Raw genomic sequence first — 15,826 nt, forward strand, 5'->3', positions numbered from 1 at the left:
TTCGAAGGCAGAGGGGAATTACACCCATCGCCCGGGTGACTCAGCCGGGACATGAAAGGGTTGGCACGAACTCCTGACTCCCGAAAGCAGCAGCCGGGCGCTTCACCGCTTCTCACAACAGATGAAAAGCCCAACTGCGCTGCGTCCCCCGGCGTCTCAGGTGACTGTCACGTCAGCCTGCGCAGATCCGACCAGGGCCAGCCCAGCGCCCGCAAGCAGCACAGCTAAACCCTGCCTATCTCATGAGTCATCAAGCTCCGTCTGCAAGTGCGGCAAGCGCATTTGCTTAGAAATAAATTTCTCCCCAAGCCAACAGAGAAAACCAGTCTGCTCCAAGGGAGAGCTGCACAAACAGCCGCTCTCGTTATCCGGGTGATCTGGCCTGCTCCTCAACCCCAAAGAGGCCAAGTTTCGGACCAGCACCGCTTGGTAGTAGCTCGTACGAGTTATATGAGCGAGGACAAGCTTGAACCACAAATACGCATATATCTGAAGGTTTGCAACGTGAAAGAGTGGACAGCTTGGGCAGAGTCACACACAAAAACCTGGGGGTAAGATAGTGTTTTATATCCATAACAAATGAAACCACCTCCAGATCTCTGGTCCACATTAGTAGGGGATCTGTGGATATGGAAAGACTCAATGTATGCTATAAGGAAAAACGCAGAACTTCTTCAAAAAACGCATTAGGTGCATAATCGCAATAGCTGAGCTTCTCCTGCACTTCCCCAGAGAACTAGCCCAAGGCAGGAGCCTTTTAAAAAGAAATCGGCTGATGCCATACGACAGACTAGGGCTGCTCAAGTTTTCCATGTGTCAGACAAGCAGCAGCAACCTGCAGCTTAAGCACCGGGCCTTCCCGAGGCAGTCTGCAGCTACTGTGGTCTGCACAGACAGGCTGAAGGGTTAACCGCCGCCTTCACGGCCTCCTATCCCTGCCAAAGTCCCCACGCAAAGTCCTGGCTCATCTCCAGATCCCCAAACCATACTGAGGGACGCAACGGTCAAACCTGTGCCCTCGCTGACAACAGCGGATTTGGAATTTCTCCAAGTTAGCTTCTATGCTAAAGGGAGAACTTTTGTAAAATAATTTCATATATAAAATATACAAACTCCTATGTATAAAATGACAAAGTACAAAACATGTTCTTTTCAAATCCATCCCAAGCAAATCAAACCTAGCTACTGCTTTTCCTCTCGCTCGATCCGTTTCCAGTTGCCCCTTACAAAGTTCCCAAGAATCCCCGATGCACCCAGACCATCCCTCTTCCCGATACCTTCAGATACCGGGCATCCTCCTCAGAACTGCGCTGTGCTGCTTATGCTGCTCCGAAACAGCCCTTAGGCCGGTGCCTTTACTTTGAAGCTTCTTTGGAGTAGCCAACCTTTTAAACCCTGCTTTAATCCATCACTATTCTCCCAAACTCTGTGTCCACAATCACCTTTAAGGCACAGCTCTTGGTACCAGCTCCACAGTGCACACAACAAATTTCGTTACCTGTATCTTTCCACAACACAGCAGTCAACAGGACTTGCCCTGGACAGCTTGTGGCACCCAGTTCAGTTCCATATCTTACGGCTGTCCTTCACCGTAATTTTACGTGAAGCTCCTTCCATTAAGGAGCTAAATTTGGACATCTGCTTCCAAGAGGATCATCTTTACAGAGCCAGCAGCACAGGCCTCGAGCCTCCAGCAGAACAGGCCCCAGTCGGGGTGGAGCTGCCAGCAGCTAAGCGGGAGGAAAGTCCTAGGAGTCACGATGAAAAGGAGCAGGCCAAAAGAAGCAAACTGCAGAGAACGCGCCAGCGCACAGCCCAGAGCCAGAGAGAGGAAATCCTGCAGCAGGTGAACGTTTTCAGACAAGCAAAAGGGAAACAACCGAGAAATTTCTGTCACTTCTCTTTGAAAAGAGCAAAGGAGATAAAGTCATACAGCTACTTCATGGTTTTTTCCATTTTTTCGAAAAGTGACTCCTGGGGCACTGAAGGGGGCCCCGATGGGCACCGGGGGTGACACAGAGCACACTTGCACAGCAGCTCCTCCAGCATGGCTCCCCTGCCCATTCTCCCCTCTTCTCCTCGTAACAGAAGTTACAAGTCTAGAGTTATCTACTCAAAGTGTATACAAAAGCCTTTTTTCTTCTTCAGTTTAAGCTGAATTTCAACTGCCACATCTGGAAAATCAGTAGTGCTATTTACTGCCAGGTAATGACTAGGATTATTTGTAAACCAAATCATTATGGGAGGCTAAAGGAATCCTGTCCCATGGCACACTGATGCAGTTTTCAAAATCTATTTACATCTGCTTCCCAGATTAGATATATAGATATATTTTATTCATTACTTAATTCGCATGTAAAATATACATAAAGCACTGATAACACTGAGATAGTTACTGCATATGAGCCAAGCAACTTTTGCAATTAAATTAAATGTAAAATTCTTAATGAAATTGTTCAAAGCATATCAAATTACTGAACATCGTTAAGCAGAGCAAATACTTTAGTGAAAGAGGCCCAACGTGCAGAGCAGATCACGGGCAAAGCCTGCCTGCTTGTACGTATCGGTACCACTCACGTAACATTCCAGTTGTGCAGAATCCAACATTTCAGTTTAAAGCCTTTACTTTCAAAAGCCTAAATTACAATTAATAATCTGCTACAAGTGTTTACCCATCCAATTTTCTCAGCTTTAGTCTGATGAAAATGATTCACTTTAAAAACTAGCACTACTACACTTGTTTTCCCCTCCGTGAACCTACAGGGTTTACTGTCGGACTACACTCAAACGCATACTGAAAGTGAACTGCAGCTACGCAGAAACCATTTTGCAATGCAAAATGTCAGCCATTAAGCCTTTCTTTGCAATGAAATGGTGGTATAGATACCAGATAATGAGGTGTTCAAGGAGACCAGACTCTGGTTTAAAACAGTCTCAGGGTCTTTCAGAACTTGTGGTGCTTCATTTTATATTAAATGAAGTAATTTGGAAACCTAAGGTAAGCAGAGACACTTCCATTAAAACAGAACGTTTCAACCCCTCGAAGTTCTCCCACCAACTTCTGCTCTTTAGCAGCGACTGCTTTGTCCTCCGCCGTTACCTAATGATTAGTTATCGATTCCTCTCGCTGCCCTCCCAGACAGATCGGTGCACGGCACAGCTCTGAGACGTACGCTGCAACTTCTGCCAGCATGCATTGAAGAAATGAGGAATTAAACTGCTAAAACTTCTTTTAAAAGGGTATCTTGTACCTTTAGAGATAACAAGTTGGTATTTGAAGACAAAAAGCACCTTACAGCCACAAGATGTGAATATGACAAAACCAAAATACATACTTGTACTAAATACCGAGTGTTTGTTTACATCAGAGCAGCTGCGGAGGGCTGCTGCGATCTGACCGGGGAACGCTAACTGCTTCCAGCAGCTCGGCAGAAGGTGCCCTGGGAGACCGATGTCAGCAATAAAAGGATAAAACTGGATCAGCTCTGCACAAGAGATGCAGAGCCACTTACAAGGGTTTCTATGAAAAATGTGTTTGAGATCCAACAATTCTGTAATTCTAAATATTTCTTAATGTGATCGACTGAATGGAATGACAGGTTCTAATTACAGCCTTCATTTTACAGGGAGTAGGACAGAACCCACATGTTTAAGCCTTATTTCAAGCAGTTACTTTCAACAGGTTTTGGTCACACCCACTTCAACACCAAGAACAGTCCTACCAGCAGCAGCTCCCTCCTGCCTTCGACCCCACCAGGGCACCTACTGCTAAGGAAGGATCATCGGATTCACCCAGGAGCCCGGAAAAGCGCACGGAGACCACTCAGAGCAGTCTGGAGGAGGAGGAAAGGAGAGGTGGTGTACTGCCGACCCAGACAGAGGGAAGAAAGTTGTTTTTAAGCAATGTGCAGAAATTAAAGATAAATAACGTGCATTTAACTGAAATGCTTTGCATCAGAGCAGAAGCTCACACACGAGCCATCTCCAAGGGCACGTACACCTGACCATCTCCCAGGCTCAACGGAACTAGAGCAATACTTGCTCATGCATTTGTACCCATTGCATGGGGGCTTTAATAAGAACTTCTCAATAGCAATGTCTGAGCTAAAGAATTTCCCTTTTCCTAGAGTCTACAGGAAAAAAAAAATACTTCAATGGAGATGCGCATACCATCCCAACCACCGAAAGGAGCGGGCGGGGGGATGACCAAGTGGGTAGCATTCGAGACTCCATATATGAAGTTAAATTTTGTTTGACAGCTTTAAGAAATTAAGTAGACAATATACTCTGGGTCTTAAAGTTTCTTTCTTTTGCCCTGCAGATAAATACGCACACCGAGATCTACATTTTTAAAGCTCCTGTCTTCTTTGACACTTCAAAAAAAAATAAAATAACTTGATATGTTCCTCAAGAACAGAGAGCAACAAGATATTTATATGTGGGCTGAAAAGCCCGAGGCTCAATGTATCCTACCCGAAAGAAAGGGAAAGATGTGGTTCCTGAATTATGGCTTGTGGAGCTAAATTGTCCTGTAAGTGTTTTAATTGAAAGTCTGATATGGACACCATGGTCCACAAGAAACTGAGGGTTCACAAAGTCTAAATTCAGGAACCACTAAGCTATTTAGAGACCTCCAATGAAAGGAAAGACTACAGGATTTGTGATGTCAAATAACTAGCTTCAATATGTTTTGGATATTCCTCAAGATTTGTGCTTCTTTCCATTCATTAAACTACATTTGTATTTGTATTTACACATTGATTTGACAGTCAAACCTGAGCTTCCAACACCAAATATTCCCGGGTGACCCTAAAGAATTACTGAATATTATTATCTACTACTTAAATACTCCAAACATTATGCTTATAATGAGAATGTGGAAAGATGCCTTTGAATGGTACATTTTTATGCTTCCTTTTATAGAAGTAAGACTTCAGTTCAAATAAAAATTCTGATATTCATTTTAGTATGTCAAAAGATAGTTTAATGCAATTTAAATACAAAAATCAGTTAAGCACTACTATACTTTAAAAAAAAAAGCAGAATAATTACCTAGCACTTCACTGAGTTTAACCCTTGCAAGCAATAAATTCCTGGAAATTACTGGACACTTCAACTTTGTCACTGGTTATTGGGTTTCTTCCTATCAGACTTCTAAAGATCTCTGCTCCTGAGGAATATCTCAAAATTACTGATCCCTAGAGTTATATAACACCTCAACTGTTTCCTCCTGGAGCGACCTGTGAAAGCAGTTTGAAAGGTACTTGGGCAGGGGGGAAAAATAAATAAATAAAAAAAGAGAGAGAGAGAAAGAAGAACTGGAGATGTCAGAAAAGTCCCAGCCCTCAGCACAACCTGAAAGCTTAAATTGTTTAAGTAACTCAGTTGTTTCTTGGAGTGATGTGGCAGAGGAGCAGAGCAAGACTGAACAGTTTCCACTGAGCCAGATTTTTCAATTCTACGCACACAATTAAGAGTTATAGAGATACATAAACATGTTCTCTCATCTCTCCTCCTTCACCCTTACCACCCTTCTGTGGCTTCTCTGATGAGTGGAAAGTATTAAGTCAAAATACAGTTTCTGCAATTTCCTTAACCAGCCTTGGACTAAAGCTCAAGGCTATAGTTTGCCCTTCTGTACAAGCAAGCAGAGACAAGACTTGTTCCATCAGTCTAGAGAACATGCCGTTTTCTACGCTATGATTTAGTCTGCATAAACTAAAAAAGCTCTGCTAGTTCTGGAAAGAAAAAAGTTAGATACCTTAAGTTAAACATAATCCACATTTATTGGCAAACGAATAGAGAAATCTAAACTATGCTAGGAATAAATGCCTTATAACAGCATTAACTTACACTAAGAAGTCATCCCCATCATACATGGGAATAAGAGAATGGTTAGGCACCCAAAAACAACAACCCGCTGTCACTTAAATAGCCTAGGAAGCTACAGGCCTCCCAGTTCTTTAGCCCCGCTGCTTCCAAATTATCCCCCAGACCTGTATTACTCTTTCTGGCGCTCCACTATGAAATGTAATTCACCTAAGACTGCTGGGTCCTTCCAACCTGGCTCAGTCTCTTCCAAGAAGATGCATAATCAAGCACATACACATCATTTAATGGACAAATGAGCCTAAGTGCAATACATTCAGCAGCCACTGTCTTGCTTCTGAAAAACACTTCATTACTATTGATACACAGCAAAACATACATTTTAAGCATAGGAGAAAGTGCTTTGATAAAAGCACAGAGCATCATCTCCTCCTTCAGATAACCTGATTTGGTTAGCTATCCAGACATTAAATTTAATATCAACACTTCCAGAATGCCCAAGCTGTTATTTTAGGGCATAGTAAGCTGTTAATTCCTGAACCATTTGACACAGATACAGAATGCACAAATGTGGTTTTTCAAAGCAGAACTGTTCCATGACAATTTTTAGTTCACATATAAGTGAGGAGAAGAAATTGTAAATTCCAGATGCTAAACATTTGCCTGAGCCCCATCTGAAAAGAAACGCATCTCCAATCCAGTTATTCCATTGTCAGATAATCACAGATGTATAAATAACTTTTTTTAAAACTTAAGTACAGCCACATACATGCAGACATGTAGAAAAAAGGTCCTATGTAGTTCATAAGGGAAACATTTTAGAAAACATCATCCAGGAAAAGACTGTCAGGTCAACACAGAAACCAGCACAAAATAAGTTCAAGTACAAGGTAGGAGGCAAAGACAACAAATGCTATTCTTGGGCACACAAACAAAAGTAAGTAATAGAGGAAGAGCAGCACTATTATAGACTACGGCATGAGCGATATACCGGATGTTGACAAATTAGAAAGGTTAATAGGAAACCTAGAAGAAATTAATCAAGTGCTAGAAAACTCGGCTACAGAAATTCAAGTTTTTAAACAAAAGACAAGTCAGAAGACTAGACTGCTCTCTACAAGTACCTGTAGAAAAACAGCAACAGATTCATCTTGCAAAGTTAAATACCAGTTTCTCTAGCTTACATTTGTAGTAATTCATTCTGAAAGTTTATTTACTACACTTACAAAAAAACAAAACTAAAAAACCAACAGCGATCTAGTGGAATTGCTACCATTTGAGATCTAAAAAGATACGTGATAAGGAAGATGCCAATAGCCCATCAAAAAGGGTATTCAAAGATGACTTCTGCAGATGAACAAGAGCACCAATCTTTGACAGGTCAAAAAAAATAAAAACAAAAAACACCCACCCTGTTGAACTGACTGAAGGCAAGAGTCAAGCTAAAGATCTTGAAGCTTCAGGTTGTCCTAGTTAAGCTCCAAGATGTTGGCCTTCAACAGACCAGTAAAGACAAGTAGTTTGTTCTCTGGAACTAAACCAATAATTTAAAGTTGGATCACAGCTGCTGTCATATTTAAGGGACATTCTCCTTTTCATTCCTCCTACATCCAAGTCTGAAGTGAAGCAAACACACCACTCGTCATTAGACTGCATACCTTCTCCGTAACCTTGCCGAGAGCCCTTTACTCATCCATTCCACTCAAATTCCTTTTGTCAGTTCTTTAAAGTGAAGAAGAAAGGGTTAAAAATGCAACTCTACTGGGAAGAGATCCCTCCTGCCCCATTATTATTTTTTTTTTTTTTAAGAGTATGATTCTGCAATTTCTCTTACTCCATGCTCCATTTTAAACACACTGAGAAGATACAGAATATTCTTAAGACGGAGGAGAAAAAAGTGAGAGACAGACAGACACATCTGTCACCTTTTACAGAGTCTCAGATATTTGCAATCATGCAATTTAGTGGCAAATTGGATACAGGTTACTATTAATAAACTGAACTATTTCCTTTCCTTTCTGAAAGCTGATTTGCGAAAAGGATGCAGGCATTCCATTTTTAAAAAACACTAATTAGCCAAGGAGGAGTCAAGGAAGTCACTGCTCAGCCTTCAAGAATATACACGTAGCCTCTCTCAAAGGGGAAAAAATAGAGTAAAATCCTCCAAGAAGTGCGTGATGATCATCCCCTCCGCACAGCAGGATACAGCCAGGAAAATCACACGGAGCCACACAAACATCACAACTGGACACCTCTGCAACTCGGACACAGGGCTCTTGTCTTAGGCATGCACAGGTCTCGCTCAAAGGCTCACAACAGAGAACTCACACTCATGAAAGCGATTACATGACACTGTCACCTGCCATAGCAGCAGACCTGCCTTGATGACCCAGGAGGCTCTCAGAAAACAATGCAAAAAATGCAATTGTTAAAACGTGCTCAAGTCTTCAGTTTCCACAGACACACCTTACAATCACCTCAAATTACCTAGCAAGGATAAAGCTTCAAGGAAGCGCCTCCTTGATTTACACATGCAGTCTTTTCCCTATTGTCTAGGTCCTGGCAAGTTAAGGTCAGGATAAGAAGAGATCCTTTAAAAAAATACCACATAAATCAAAAGCATCGACAGCTTCTACAGAATCTGTTCCTTCTATTATGAGCCCTGAACAGGTTTAAGTAGCAGTTGCCATCATTAAAGAATTTGCTCCCCTCCCATTTTCCATTCATTCTCCCAAAAAATGGAGATCTTAACAGCACCACGCAACCAAGATGAAGCAGACTGCTGCAGTTTTGTTTCAGCTGTAGAAAGCAAGCTTGGAAAACGGTACGAGGAGGGCACAGCGAACCTCGACCACTAAGAACCACCACGAAGCTGTACGAAGTACAAAAATAAGGAAGTCGAATGTGCTGTGTACTTCAGCGGTGCCTCCAGCTCCTAAAGAGGGACTTGACTCCAAATGCAGCTCACGTGTTAAAGCAGATCTGAACAGCTCAGCGAGGCTGAAAAGGGAGATCTCGTGCCCCCTCCCAGCCCCCTCGCCCCCCGATTCTCCTTGGGCTTCTTCTGGAGCCTATCCATAAGCCAGTCCAACTTGCTGGCCCAGCAAAAGTCTATTCGTTTTCTTCTGCCAGGGTACTGCTCTGCCATTTTAGAAAGCCGATCTAACTTGCACGAGGAGCCAGGAGCCGGCGCGGGCACAGGGAAGGCGGCCCGGCATCACCCCCTTCCCCGGCACACCGGGGAACCGGCTCAAGCAGCGCCGTGAAACCACACCCCAAGAAAAACCTACAGACACCTAGGGAAAGGGCATATCCCTTCCTTCAAAACAGATCGCAAAGCAAATAAACGACACGGAGGGTGGCAAGGAAAACAGACAGAGGACAAAAGGACAACAGAGAGCTGGGATTAAACCGGAGTCCCTTGATCCTCAGCCAAATGGCCTACCCATAAACCCGTGCAGCTTCCAGGGCCAATTTAAAATCTTGAGTGTGCGATACTTTAGGTTATAAAATCATATTTAGACACATATTTGAAGTGTTCTTTGCTCTGCTGGTGGCTAAAAACAATTCCTTTGTCATCAAATCTTGCTTCAGCAAGCTGACGTGACGTTTTTAACTCAGGAAATAAGATAATTATGGTTCAAGGTAAACAACTACAACCGTGCATCATAAACGGTTTCTAATTTTAAGCCTGAGTCCCTCTAATGCCAGCCACATTTTAAAGAAAGTTTCCTTGTAAATTGTCCAGATGGTCTAAGGAGCTGGTGACTGAGCCCTGCTGCCAGTTGCCATCAGAGGAGGTGTCCGGGAAAGGCACGCAGGTGTCCTCTCCACCGAGCGCGCAGAACCCGAGCGAATGCAGCAGGCGAGCTGCCACGGCAAACTGGGTCAAAGTAAACCCCAAGACGAGAAGAGAGAAAACACACAGCAAACCTTGAATAGCTTGAGAGGTAAAAACTGTCTCGTCTCTTTTAGGAAAGAAGCAGAAAACAATAAACTTTGAAATCAAAGCTACACATACTTAAGCAGTGTTTGCTGCAAGTCATTCTGTATCGAGAACTTAACCCCCCCCCCGAGAGCTTCGCCAATGGCAGAAAGAGTAAGAATTCAGGTTATAACTTGCTGCTAGAATTTCAACTATTGAGTTGTTCAGCACAAAGCAGTAAACTCGCCCGTAGCCAGCCGTGCTGTGTCTAAACTAGCCCTCGCGCCGCTGCTACCAGAAAGCGTCCTCGGAAGCCACCTGGAAACAGCTAAACCTGACAACGCACAGAAGCATCGCCGCCGACCCCGTAAGGCACTCGGGCTCGAGCACAGCAGCTCGACTGGTTCAAAACTAAGATGAGATATGGAGGGCAGCAAGTTCTCTACCTAAAAGATGAATCATAACATACGGAGGTAGCAATAACTCTAAGTACTGTTTATAGGTGTCAGACTGGTAGGCTTTCATTTTTTCCCCTCATAAAAAAAGGAAGTGCTAGATTACAACCAAATGAGCACAACCGAACGAAGGAATGCAGCAGAGCAGACCAGAGCTGAGACAAGGCGCGCTTAACCCGCTTCGCCTGGGCTCAAAACTGTTTAAACAGAATCAGGTAGTGAAGTCTGTGTAAACTGGGAGAGATTGTTCCTCCAAAGCTTTGCATCACCACGAGCTTTCGAACAACTCCACCCCATTTCAGCTGTTGTCAGAGAGGGAATTCCAGCTCGAACTACTTCCACCCCAGTTTCTTCTGTCTGAAGAAGCAAAACAGGAATAGTGGACAGCAAGAATACAGAATACTGTTTATTCCCAGAATAGTTCACCTGATAATACAGGTCTCCTTTTTAAAGGAAAGTTTAACACACTCTTGAGAAGCCTATTGCACAGCAACGCGAACGTATTTTTAGACAAAAGCATGTGAAGGCGGCAGGGAGGTGGGCACGCTCGCAGGGTAAAGCCAGCCTGCTGCGGTTCATCTCCGCCGTGGAGAGGGCAGCGCCAGGGAGGCTGCCCAGAGCAGGGGACCGCTCACCCCGCCTGGAAGAAATCCCCCCCTCGACCACACACCGGCCAGCTTCCTCGGGACCCGCCCCGAAGTGCCAGCTACGCCCACGCCAGCAGCGCCCAGGCCACGATGGGAAGCGCTCCTCCCTTCCGATAACCTGCTAGAACCAACGGGCCCAAATTCAGCCTCGTCTCCAAAGCGCAACGCGGGATGCAGGCTGGCTCAAAGTCTGCCCAAGCGCCCAAGAAAAGAGGGGGCAGAATGACAGTTTGGCTTTAGGGCTTTGTTTGTGACTAGCACTTCTTCCTGACCTCTGATAGGTAACGTATTAGCTGTCAGACCAAAACCCAGTGCAAATCAGTGAACCTTTAAATACGCTCAGTTTCAGAGCGAAGTTTTAGAAAGAGCCAAATCCTCTCTCTCCCCGCCAGCAAAGCCATTCTGTTCTTCTGCTTAACAAATGAATGTTTAACTGAATAATCAGGTAACAGAGGCTATTCAATGAATTCCACAAAAGGTAACTTAGCCACCGCATGCGCGAGTCTATGCGTGCAGCTATGCTTACACTGCAATTCATCAAGCAACCCTTCAGGAGGGCACGGGGGGGACACGACTCTCAAAGACTGGCTAAGTTAGCGGCCTCAGACCTGGAAAGCGACAAAGAGCTTAAGCTGTCTTCAAGTTAGCTGTCCTGTACACTCATATATAGGCTATAGGGTCATGCTTTCTTTAAAAACAAGTTTAACAGACTGCCCAGTTACGCTCCATCAACACAATGTCACCCCTTGACTTGAAACACTGCCAAGACAGCAATCATCTACCTCCACCTTCAGCTCCACACGACGCTGTTCCTAGCATACCTGGAAAACAGCTCAACTCAGCACCAGCACAAAAATTTGTTTCCTAATATTTTGCTATGTTATTCCATATTTTAATTCTTAGCTCTTAAGTAAAATACTTCCCACTCATAAAGCCTTTGGTTTAGAACAGTTGATTTTGAGGTAGCTGAAGCTGAACAAAATTGGAATAAAATTCAGATAAAATTTGTGAATTACAAAAGAGTAAGCGTTCGTGATTTCATAAATTGCCAGCAAGCCTGAACATCCTATTTGATACCTTAGTAATGCTGGCATTTCGGGATGCTGGAATATGTTATCTACCCCCTTCAAAGAGGTACATTTGAGTATCCCAAATTTGTCACTAACCACCACAAATAAATGGTTGCTTTTGAATGCTTAGGCAACAACATGCAGAGAAACAGAAGACATACCCTCCCCTCCATCACGCCCATGGACAGTTACCGTGTCACTGTCATCTGTTCCAGAGAGGTGACGAGACTGCTCCATACACACAGCGTATATTGTGCACGGTGCTTACACATCACAGAAAATTGTTGCTTGTAACAGCTCACAACACTAAAACATGGTATGTAGGTATAACAAAAATAAAACTTGATACAGCCCTGCCTCCCCTCCTCATCCCTACCTCCTCCAAATGCTTTAAATAGGATGTTATCACTGTTTATACACCATTACAGGAAAATGGTTAGTTTCTTAATGCTTCATTGCAGAACAAAACGTTACTCAATTTATTCCATAAGGTATCAAGAAATAATTGTGAGACCATATGCATCTAAAAGTATCCACATGCTAGAAAAATCTGGAATTATGCATCAGACAATTGGCCACTAACCACAGAGAAAGGGAAAGAAAGGGCCAACATACGAGTTTTCTTGAAATCCTAAAGCAAAACGAAAAATCCATTTTGAGCAATCTGGTTCTGGGAGCAAGTGAAATCCACGTCTCTGAGTTACAGTTTAAGGTTTCTGCCATAAAAGTACACAGACTAAAAAAATTTGATGCGGTTTTCCCTTCGTTAGCTCATCCTGTTAAGCAAAAATGAATCATTTGCCAGATGGGGAGTTCAATTTGAACTGCTGCCAGCGACACCACCATGATACTTGTCTTCCTGGTAGCTGGAAGGCAAACAGTACCGAGAATTCAAGAAGCCATCAGATTCGATTTCTTATGCATCCTAAATCATAAAATACCTGAGCACAGATACTCTGTCTCCTAGAGATCATGTTGTACTTTACACTTCAAGTCACGGTAAAGAGAAGAAACCACCCAAAGCCCCGGCCCCCTTCAGAAGAGGGCAAAGCCCAGCACCACGCTACGCGCTCTGACGACTGCTCCTTGCCTGTTCTGCTAGCTCCCCTGGCCTGTACGGTGACGGAGGGATCATTTCTAAAGCCCTAAATCACCTCCGCCCTGCGATGGTCCACTGTCTTCAGCTGCAAAATCAGCTTCCTCTGCCAGCTGCAGTAGACATATATAATCCTCACATCTGCATTTTCTGCGCCTGGGGGTTCATCGGCAGAAGTAAATCAGATGGAAAGGTAGGCAGAGTTCAGCAGAAGAGCAGCTGTGGCACGAGACAGACAGGGACAAGGATGCCAGAAATGAGAGCAGCAAAACAGACCCAAAATCGACAGGCAGCCAACAAATATGACTAAAATTCCCTTTCTACCTGCTCTTAGCCAAAAGGAAACATTTCTTCTTATAAGCATGATCAGCTGCTTTGCTATCACTCTGTTAGACAAAGCACATTGTTCTTAGGCGCAAGGCTTAGTGTCATAGGAAAGGTGTTTACCTAGCTGCAATAACCACCATAAAGACACAGATACATTATGAAAAGCAAGTCAACTTTCTTTATACTCAGAAGGATAAAAAGAGTTTCATTCTCATGCTTCAAATGAGAAAAATCCTAAATTGAACAATATAGCATAGGAAAGAATGTTACTAGTTAGGTTGTTATTGCAAATGAAATCAAAACTGAAAATGAAGTCTAACTCGCATTAAATTTAAGTAAATCTATCCAATTCCAGAATCACCATAATACATAGGCAGTTCTTACGGCCAAACTTCTGCAGAAGAAAAAAGCACACTTGATGACTGAATATTAATCTGAGGTACCACAGGCATCTCACAGTTTATATAAATAAAGTGCCTCCTGCAAATAATCATGGTTCCCTCAGTGAGAACTGCAGCACGATTAACAGAGGTCCATTATAAAGGCAATGCATAACCTAGCTCCTGTTAGTAGTCACTGCCACATTGGACTGTTTCTATAGCAACCAGGGAGGAAAATATAAAGCAAATTACAGTTAAATGAAAATTATTCTCCATGACAATATATGTAAATGCAGCAACGTTTGCAAGGCCATTCTCGATAAAATGTTTATATTCACACGTGTTGACAAAAATAAGTAAAATGCTAGGTATAACAGCTAATAGATCACCAAAAATAAGGATCATAGTTTTACTTTCAAGTTTTTATACATTTAGAATAAAATTATTCAAGCTCACAGAATGGCAAGTAAATAACCTTAACAAAGGTATCTGCACATTTATCTACAGTATACATTCCCCGAGAAACAGTTTCTCAGCAGATGTAACATCCATGCTTTGAATGTTGTGATCCTTTAATTTTCATGGCCGCAGACAAAGAGCACATTTATACCTCTCCATCCCAGGAGAAAATGTTTTAAACAAGAGGCTAAGTCACTCAGAATATTTATAGAGATCTGACTGAAACTGGAATAGTGACTTATTTTAACCAGTTATAACTCACTTATTGAAAACCTGAAAAGTGTTTTATACCGCAGAATTTGTAGTGTTCATTCTATAACTAGGAGACTGTCATACTTCACTACAGCTTAAGAGCAGCACAGGTCAATGAGACTATGTTGTCATGTAATCTTGCAAAAGGCGACAGTTAAAGCTTAAAAAAACCTATCCTATTCTTCCACCATGACCGCTTAGCCCAAACAGTGCTCATTTTAGATAATACATCTCGGTTTTTAAATATCTTCTGAAACATTAATAAAGTTAATTAGAATGAGTCTCATGCAAGAGGCAGCCATTTATTTATTTTTCAGTTCAGTTGGCTCACACCTCAAAGAAAAGCCTGAAATAAGAAAGTAGGTTATAAACTGACTTACAGTCTCTTTTCTGCTCTGAAGCGCCACGTTTTAAGAACAGTTTAGAAAACTGCGCTGGAAAAAAGGCACCCCTTCTCAACTGCATTTCACAATTCACCCTGCCAAGTTCCTTTCCCGTGGAAACGGCCTAACTGCTCTGCAAGCAACACAGGTGCAAGTCTTCTTGGGAAGCAGCAGAAAGAACACAAGGCACTTTTCAAAACCAATTTCAGTGAGCTGGGAGCACAGAAGATAGCATTCACTCAGCTGGCACATTGAACTCGCTCTGTACGTGCTCCTCCTGACCTCTGCATCTGTCTTTTGCCTCCACCTCCAGAACAACACTTGAATCATGAGGATCATAACTTTTTATGATAGTGGGAAAACTGCAATATTCTCCCCAAGTTCACTCCACCCCGTATATAAAACTGCTCATCGGTTCAACCATAAAGCAAACCACCTTCTTTGAAGTTTGACTGTAAGCCCTGTGCATATTATAGTGCAAGCAAAAAAAAATGCAGTGTATTAACATTTTACATAACCACAATCATGGAAAGCATCATTTGTTAATCATTTGCTGCAACTGTTGAGAAAAACAAGTTAGGTCAGAAAGTACCCAGGTAACAAAAACCTTTACAGGTTAGCTGAAGTTACCCACAAGCACCAAATTCACATACCACCAAAAACACTCCAGTCCTGCTCCACTCTCCCTGAAGACCATTTGCTGCAGAGCCCATAGCAGCACTGCAATTATCATTTCAGCTAACGTGGTCACTGGTCTCAGTACAACCACGATTCCCTCCACGTTTCTCTCTGCAACAACATACAGACTACCTCCGTGCAATGCACTGCAAACAGCTACAAATCTTAGATTAAAAAAAAAAAAAAAAAAAAAAAAAAAAAAAAAAAAAAAGGCTGCAAATCTAACTACGGCAGCAGCAGCAGCAGTTGCTAGGCTCTCTTTAAAACCTGCAATAATTGCCATGATTGGTTTTCTACCGAAGCTCCTTGCTACAGTGGTTGAGTG

The 15,826-nt window shown here is 42.9% G+C and overlaps 1 protein-coding gene across 2 annotated transcripts in view; it reads right to left on the reverse strand.

The window, feature by feature from the left end:
• Positions 1–15,826, reverse strand: part of ANKRD11 (ankyrin repeat domain containing 11) — a 149,944-nt gene that overhangs the window by 124,338 nt on the left and 9,780 nt on the right. The window lies entirely within an intron of this gene.

Source organism: Dromaius novaehollandiae, chromosome 13 (genome assembly GCF_036370855.1).
Source record: "Dromaius novaehollandiae isolate bDroNov1 chromosome 13, bDroNov1.hap1, whole genome shotgun sequence".
Classification (NCBI taxonomy): Eukaryota; Metazoa; Chordata; class Aves; order Casuariiformes; family Dromaiidae; genus Dromaius; species Dromaius novaehollandiae.